The 8,295-nt window shown below is 43.6% G+C and overlaps 1 long non-coding RNA gene across 2 annotated transcripts; it reads right to left on the bottom strand.

The window, feature by feature from the left end:
* Window positions 1–267: 267 nt before the first annotated feature.
* Window positions 268–8,286, bottom strand: LOC135441712 (uncharacterized). Of its 2 annotated transcripts, XR_010438535.1 has the most exons (3): window positions 5,826–8,286; window positions 2,249–2,347; window positions 268–1,495 (listed from the first exon to the last, which is right to left on the bottom strand). It is a non-coding gene; the product is annotated as an uncharacterized LOC135441712 (long non-coding RNA). The 2 variants fall into 2 exon arrangements; XR_010438534.1 differs by having other exon boundaries at window positions 268–2,347.
* Window positions 8,287–8,295: the final 9 nt, after the last annotated feature.

The raw sequence follows: 8,295 nt of genomic DNA, 5'->3' as shown, positions 1-8,295 counted from the left end.
TCAGCTTCTGTTTCCCGATATCAAAAGCTCTTAAAATCCACGACTTGGAACATTGTTGATTAGCATAATGCCTTCCATTATGGCACCGACTGCTGGCAAATACTGGGAGCTTTGGATCTGGCCTCCCCCATTCCATAGCACTTTTTTATTCAAATGCCCAGATTTCCTGACCCTGGAGCATGTTCAGGAGTCCCCTGGCATAGTCCTCAAAGCTGCAAAGGTGTCACTGTAGAGGCGGTCACAACACAAAGCAGAGACAACAAGCAGTCCCAGATGGCAACTCTTTATTATCAAACATGGCTGAACTTTTATACACTTTCTAATTGTTTATACTTCTTCTACCCTAACTATTGGCCACAATAAATCAACGTAACATCATTGGTGAAAAGTTACAGTGACTTCAACTGACTTTCTAAAATTACTTCGTCCAGCTGCAAAGTTCTTTCTTCAGTTCCTCACTTCTCTTGTCTCCTTGGTTACAGCCTTGGAGAGAGCTCCTTATCAGCTCCTTCTTGCTTCTCAGCTTTCTTCTCACTCCTTTAGCTAACAGGCCCATTGATAGATCCTCCCAAAATTCCTCCTTTTTGTTTTTGAACTGTAAATACAGCTGCTATGGATTTTTGCAGGGCCCTTTGCAAAAATCCAAGCAGACAGGGGAAACACAAAGCAACAATCACAACCATCAACAAAATTAACATTCTCATTCTTAATACAATCGTTCCTGTCCTTCATCTATAAGTGCTTTTAAAATTCTTAACTACTTTATCCCATAAAGTTATATGTCTAATACTCAAATCTTAAACTATAACTACCCCAAGTGCTCAAAAGGAGATGCAGGAATACTAGAACAAAGATTCCAAAAACTTGCATTCTCCTGATCAGTGCAAACCAAAACCACACCCTTTAATTACTATGAATGCACATTAAAACTGATGAAATACATGTCCTGATCTATGGCCTTAGCCAGTGTCATCCATATGTTCTGCTTCAGCTGCGGAACCATCCATCCTGTCCTGTCCTGCGCGCTCCAGATAAGGTTTAACACAGCGAGCAGGAACCCATCGAGGACCATTGTCTGTCAAAACACAAGCATAACCCCTCCCCCAGGTTATCAGTTCCTCTGGACCAGACCACCTACCAGTAATTAAATCCTTGACCCATACCTTGACATTTCTACAGAAATCTGGTTGCTTAGAATTCAAAGAGGGAAAATGGTAAAAGATTGGAGATAACTGTGAGTCAGGTAGGGAATGCAAAAGGTTTAACACATAAACAGCTTTATCTAATCTCACTTGAGGTGACTCCTGTTACATTCCCCCTTTTTGTTTTTGAACCTGACGTTTAAGAAGACCATGGGCCCTTTCAATGACTGCCTGGCCTGTGGGGACATGTGGAATGCCTGTTGAATGCTCAATGCCCCAAGCACGAAAGAATGTTTGCATTTTCTGCGAAGCATTTGCTGGGCCGTTATCCATTTTTATGTGACATGGAACACCTAGAATAGAAAAGGCATTATGAAAATGACGAATAGCATCATGAGTTTTTTCTCCTGTGAATGCTGAAACAACCATTGCATGAGAAAAGGTGTCAATTGCGACACGAATATAGTTAAAGCAACCAAATTCTGGCATTTTAGTAACATCAGTTGGCCATTCCTCTAAAGCGGAAAGACCACTAGGGCTGGTACCATAATATTGAGTGACATGAGTCATGCAACAACTCAGGACAAGAAGAAAGAATTATTTTGCTTCACCAGGAGACAATTTAAATTGCTGCCGTAAAGCTTGAGCACTCTGATGAAAAAATTGATGAGATAAAATTGCTTGCTGCAACGCATAAGGTACAGTCTCGGTTGCAGCAGCAGCTACTAGAGAATCTACATAGGTCTTTCCTTCAAAAAAAAATCCAGGTAATGATGTCTGGCTAAAAATATGCACGATGAAGTAAGGATGTTTTTGACCACTAATAACTGTCCATAACTTCACTAACATGATAAATAATGGTTTCTCTTGAATATTATACAACAATGCTTGATCTAAATGCAGAACTAAATTGCCAACATAAATGGAATCTGTAACTCTATTTACAGAATCAGGAAATAAAGTAAAAGCCAGAAGAACAGCACAAAGTTCAACCAATTGAGGAGATCCTTGCTGAATCATTGTCTCATATTAGCAGTGATCATCCTTTCTCCAAGCCACAGCTGCTTTTCCCGTTTTCCCGGATCCGTCTGTAAAAACTGTTATACCTTCCACTGGAACAGGAGAGCAAATTTGTTTCCCTTCAAAAGGAATTTCTTTGGCCAGTTTTAGAACAGGATGAGAAGGCAAATGGTATTTTATTTGGCCTGTAAAACAAGATAAGGCAGATTGTAACTCATTATTATTTTCAAAGCACCATTGAAAATACCACTGTTTTACAGGTATCACAAGGGTCGCAGGGTCGTGTCCCAAAATCTCATGACAACGTCTGCGGCCTTTGACGATGATACCTGCAAAAAGCTTATAAAGTCCTGGAGCTGTTTTCTGAGATCTGAAAGATCAAAATATCCACTCCAGAATATGCAGTTGATCTTCCCAATTATCACTCCATTGACACAGTATTCCACATGGTATTTCATGGTGCTTCAAAATAAACAATTGAACACCAACAGAGGTATCTATTCTGTTACAAATTTGTGTGCTAAGGCTAATTCAATTTTTTCTTGGGTCTTTTTTGCTGCTGGGGTCAATTGCCTCTCACCAGTACAGGAAGTGATGCCTGAGAGCAAATCAAACCATGGTTGCATCTGATGATTAGTTATGCCTAAATATGATCTAATCCAACCTATTAAACCAACCAATTTCTGTACATCAGTAGCAGTTTTAACATCAGTGTCTAACTTCACAGGCTGAGCCATACCTTGAGTGTTAGTCACCAACATACCTAGATATTTCCAAGGCATGTGTTCCTGCACTTTCTCTGGGGCAATGATCAGACCAAAAGTTTTCTCTAAAATTTTTGAATTCACACAGACATTGGAGTTTAAGAGACCTGATAAAACTGTTGATATATGTTGGAATTCTAGATGCCATATGAGAAGATATCATCACATGTAGTTGGATTGAACATGTCAGCATGTTTGTTCACAATTGCCTCCTGGCACTTTTGACAAGGCCTGTGCCACAAACATGCGAATTTTTCATGTCTTGGGGGAGTACCCTCCATTGATATCTTTTATTGGGTGCAGCATGATTTATGGAAGGCACAGTAAAAGCAAATTTTTCTTTTTCTTGCTCAGCCAATGTGTAGAAACCATCTTTCAAACCAATGACAACTATTTGCCATTCCTGTGGAATCATTGTAGGTGTAAGAAGGCCTGGTTGTAAAGCTCCCATTGTTGCCATTACAGCATTTATCTGCCGTAAATCATGTAAAAGTCTCCATTTTCACCATTTCTTTTTATTACAAAAACAGGGGTATTCCAGGAGCTGAATAATTCTTCAATATGTCCTGCTTGCAATTGTTCTGTGACTAATTCCTGCAGGGCAGTAAGCTTTTCGGTAGTAAGGTGCCACTGGTCAACCCAGACAGGTTTATCTGTCAACCATGTCAGGGCCACAACTGGACATTCATTGCCCTGCATCACAGTGGCCCCTATTAAAAATCCGTAGTAATTTTGACACCCCATTGAGATAAACAATCTCGTCCCCACAAACTTTGAGTTGCATTGGCATCATAGAGTCTGATGTTAGCTTGTTGGCCATCAGGATGTCTCCCATTAATTACAATGGCTAACAAAGCACCTGTTGTGGCACCACCCAACCCCAGAAGTCCAAAACTTGCATAAGCGAGAGGCCACGATTGAAGCCAGCAAAGTCACGAGAGTATTCTGACATCTGCGCCAGTATCAATCAAAACTGCTACTGATATGGTTCCTGGATGACATCCACTGGCTGTCACAGACATCTTTTGTGAAAAATCCTTTCTTGGGATTTTTCTCTTTTCTGAGAAACTGTGGCCTCAGCAACAAAGTGTAAACAATGGTTATCTGCTGCTGTGGAATGTAACAGGTGGATCCGTGATTGGTCTCCTGGGGATGTTTGGATTTACTGACCACTCCCGGCAGAGCTGGGTCTCGCTCTCTGCTGAGACAGAGACCTTTGTTATTCATTCTTTTCTATTCTGACCTTAGCTAGCCTTCTGAGAACTTTTCCTTCTATTTCTTTTTAGTGTAGTTATAATGTAGAATATATATATCAAAAAATAATAAATCAAGCCTTCTGAACATGAGGTCAACATTCTCGCCTCTCTCTTCACCTCCAAACCCTTGTGACCACTGTCACAATTGGTGAACCCCGAGTGACTGAGGAGGAAAAAATCATCAATTGGTAACCCCTGGTCTGAAGAGCAAATCATCACTTGATGAGATCCCAGAGGAGCATTTCCATTGTTTTAATTAAAGCACTCATGCCAATTCTCTGAGCTTGCGCCAAAATTGAGGGATCCCACCTTGCCTGTAAATCTGGGTTAGCAAAAGGCCCAGTGCCCAGTAAGGCATCAACACCCACAGCATGAGGAGGGTTGTGTTGAGGCAACTGCATATTTGTTAGAGCTGTGCACTCAGCCACTTGCCTCCAAGTGTCTCGAAATACACCGTATTGTACTGGCTGGAATAAAATTGTAGAAAGATGAATGATGTCATAAGGTGCAAGGATAACTGCATTAATTACATGTATTAATTGCATTATCTCTGAGGAATTAATACCATACTGAGCCACTTTCAACTGGAGATCTTGCACAACCTTCCAAGCAAAGATGTGATGACTATCATCCTGCCCTGTTCCAGGAGGTGCTTTAAAACCTGGAAAAGCCATAGGATTATCACAGGCAACATTTGCATTGGCACCGTTCTCCTGAGGTATTCTTGGAGCACCTAATCTTTCTATCATGTCCCAATTCTTTTCTTCAGCTGCTTTCTTCCTAACAAATTCCCAAAAGTCCTGAGGCTGTCAAGGAAGCCCAGTTACTTGACATGGGGGCAAAGTCCATCAGGCAGTAAGGCTAGAGGTATTAGAAGGTGATCTGTCAACAGTTCCTTGCCCCAACTCAGGTGTCACTGTGGGCAACTCCCCACTTGATTTGCTGTTGCTGTCACTGTCAGGTAACGGAGGATATGACCCTGCAGATTGTTCATGCAGCTCAGAGGGGAGTGAGGGGGCAGATGGCTGGACTAGAGCAGAGGGAAGCAGGGGGGCAGACGGCTGGGTTTCTCTCTCTGCTAAAGGCATTTCAGCTACCTGGTGCAGCAGTGTAGTGTATTCAGGCACCATCGGGAGCTGCTGTGCAGTTTGCCCAGAAGCCTTGGCAGCTTTCCCAGAAGCTTTGGTAGCCTGCCTGGTAACTTGCATGGCACCTGCACTTTCTTCAAGGACAGATTCACCAAGTTCCCCATCAGAGGCCCCTTCTGCCTCATCTCCCTCATCAGTTTCTGTTATCAACCCCGATTCTTCGTCCGTGTCCTGCTCTGCTTTTTCTCACTCTGTTTTCCATGCCTTTAATGTCTCAAAAAGTGATCCCCAGGTAACAGCTAGATCAAAAACAGTTTAATTGCCCACTCAGATGACTTCCCACAGTCTGTCCACAACTTTTTTCCATGCTTTAGCACTAAATGCTGTGTCAGGATCACTGCCAAAATCCTGTGATTTAGCCCACAGCAATTTACTATGAAGGGCATAGTCTAAACTATTAATTCCCTTATTTCTTAACAAAACTTTCCATGTAGCCAAAACAGTCTCTTCTTCATTAGATAAATTATCTCCCATTATTACTACTTGGTGGCTCACCTACTTCCAAGTGTCTTGATAGGAGAAAATCAGGTCTGGGCTTCCCTGTGGTTTCCACCCGCCATTCTCAGCTGTACCAACGCAGCCTCCCCCACTAGGTCCCAGTGAGTCACGTTTGCCAGTTGCTAAGACCCCGTATGGGTCCAGACCAAGGATGTTCTTAAGGGTGTTGAATCACGTCGGGGTCACCAGATGACACTGTCAAGGCAGTCATGACACAAAGCAGAGATCACAAGCAGTCTCAGATGGCAACTCTTTATTATAGAAAATGGTGGACCTTTTATACATTTTTAATTGTTGATACTTCTTCTACCCTAACTATTGGCCACAATAAATCAACATAACATCATTGCTGAAAAGTTACAATGACTTCAACTAACTTTCTAAAATTACTTCATCCAGCTGCAAAGTTCTCTTCTTTTTCAATTCCACACTTCTCTTGGTCTCCTTGGCTACAGCCCTGGAGAGAGCTCCTTATCAACTTCTTGCTTCTTACCTTTCTTCTCACTCCTTTAGCTAACAGGCCCGCTGTTAGCCCCTTCCACACAAAGGCATTTGCTATACCAGCCCCCACAGCTTCATAAGTAACAGTTGCCCAATGCTGAAGGTACACAGGTGGTTACATGCCTCTATCATTTACAGCAGGGTGGGTTTCTTCTTAGACATGGACTTCAGAAGTTTTTTACACTTGTCATTAGCATTTTCAACAGCTAATTTTGAAAGCAGCACCTCTCTGGCAATGTCGTTCTCTATTTGTCTTTTAAGAGCTTGTTTCAAGCAGCCCTTGAATTGCATATAAGGCTCAGCTGGTCCTTGCTTTACATAAGTAAATGCTTTTTGGGGGTCACAGCATCGGGAACCTTTAAAAATGTGCTATGCACAGCTTCAGTAATACCCTCAAGGGTCTCTCTAGGAATGTGGGTTTGCCCAGCAGGGTCTGAGTGGGTTCCCTCTCTGGCCAGGTGGTCAGTCATGAAGGCTGCGATATTCTGGTTTGCATGTCCCACAAATTTCACAAGCAAGGCTTCTAACCCCTTTTTCTACTGAGCATCTGTGGAGGCCGGTGGGCCTACAGAACAAAGGCCATTATAGTCCTTTGGACAGACAGACAGACCCCAAGTTGGAGAAATCTCTCCTGTTCAGGGCAACTGAGCAGACCCTCTTCCAAGATGCTTTGTTGTATATGCAAATGTACCCAGTTCTACCTTCCTGGTTGGACTGTTGCCCTCTCCCTCCCTTTTTCCTTATATTTATATGTCCTTGAATGTTCTCCCTTCCCTGCATATCCATTGGCCCTATATTGCCTCAGTGTCCCACCCCCTTTACCCTATTGGCTGCCACCCCTTGTCTCCCCTCTGTACCGCCCTCAGCCCTCAGCCCATTGGCTCTGATGCTCTAATCCGCTCCCCCTTGTCCCTTGTATTTAAACCCGGACCTCCCACTGTTCTTTTTGTCTTTGTCCCTGGACTCCTTTGTGTATGGCTGGAATAAACCTCCTACTTTGACCTCCATAGATAGGCCCTTCCCGCTTCTTTGTTGTTGGTGATTCTACAAGAGAAGTGTGTGCTGCAGGGATTCTGTGTTTGCGTGCCTGTGCCACTGAGCAGCTTCAATACTGGAGATGCTTCTGGAAGGTCACAGCTCTGCTGCCTCTCGCTCCACCACCAATGGGTTTGCGGCTTGTGACAGCTGGCAGCCTGAACAAGGACCTCTTCAGAGCATTCCTGGAGGTGTCTTCAGTAGCTTGTTTGCTACTGAAACTAAGCCATGTTCAGAGCAGCCAGTTCCCAGAGGAGACTCTTAAGTTTTATTGGGGCAATCCCACAGGCGACTGGCAACCTTCTTGAGGTGAGAAGATCGGTTGGAGCTGACGGAGCACCTGGAGAGCTTTTGTTGACCCACTGTCTTGTGACTAATATATTTGGGGGTCACCCTTTTTTGTCTTTCCTTTGACTTCTTTTCCTCTTGGATGTTGGGAGGAAGTGTGGGGATGGGAGCCAAACTGACCCACCCACAGAGGGAAGTTTATACCCAAGTTTATACAAGTTAACGGAATCCTTGCTGGGGAAAATTTTCATTTTTCAAAGGGAGATTTAAAATCTTTTCTTCATTGGTTGTTCAAGTATTTTTCTGATGTTATGAAGGAATCCATTCTAATGAGTTCTGGGACCATAGAGGGAAAAGGTTCTACGTTCTTCGAGTTAAAGGGAATCTTTCAGTGGGGAAATTTTATCCTTTGGCCTTATTGTTACATCTGTAGAAAATGTTGGGAAGCATTCGGGACCCCAGTTTAACACCCCTTCTCCCCGTTCCTCCCCTCACATCCCTAAACCCTCTTCCCTGCCTCAGGGAGGATTGGGAGATGGATCCTGCCAGCAGGCGCAGGGTTGCTACCGTCTCCCTGACATCTCCCAGTCTCCTCTGTCCCCTCTCCAGGGCAGCACTGGCCGTGCTGCCTTGGGCTCTCCCC

This window comes from Zonotrichia leucophrys, unplaced genomic scaffold (genome assembly GCF_028769735.1).
Source record: "Zonotrichia leucophrys gambelii isolate GWCS_2022_RI unplaced genomic scaffold, RI_Zleu_2.0 Scaffold_445_41868, whole genome shotgun sequence".
Taxonomy (NCBI): Eukaryota; Metazoa; Chordata; class Aves; order Passeriformes; family Passerellidae; genus Zonotrichia; species Zonotrichia leucophrys.
The sequence above is the reverse complement of the archived record's forward strand: the minus strand, read 5'-3'. Positions and strand labels throughout refer to the sequence as shown.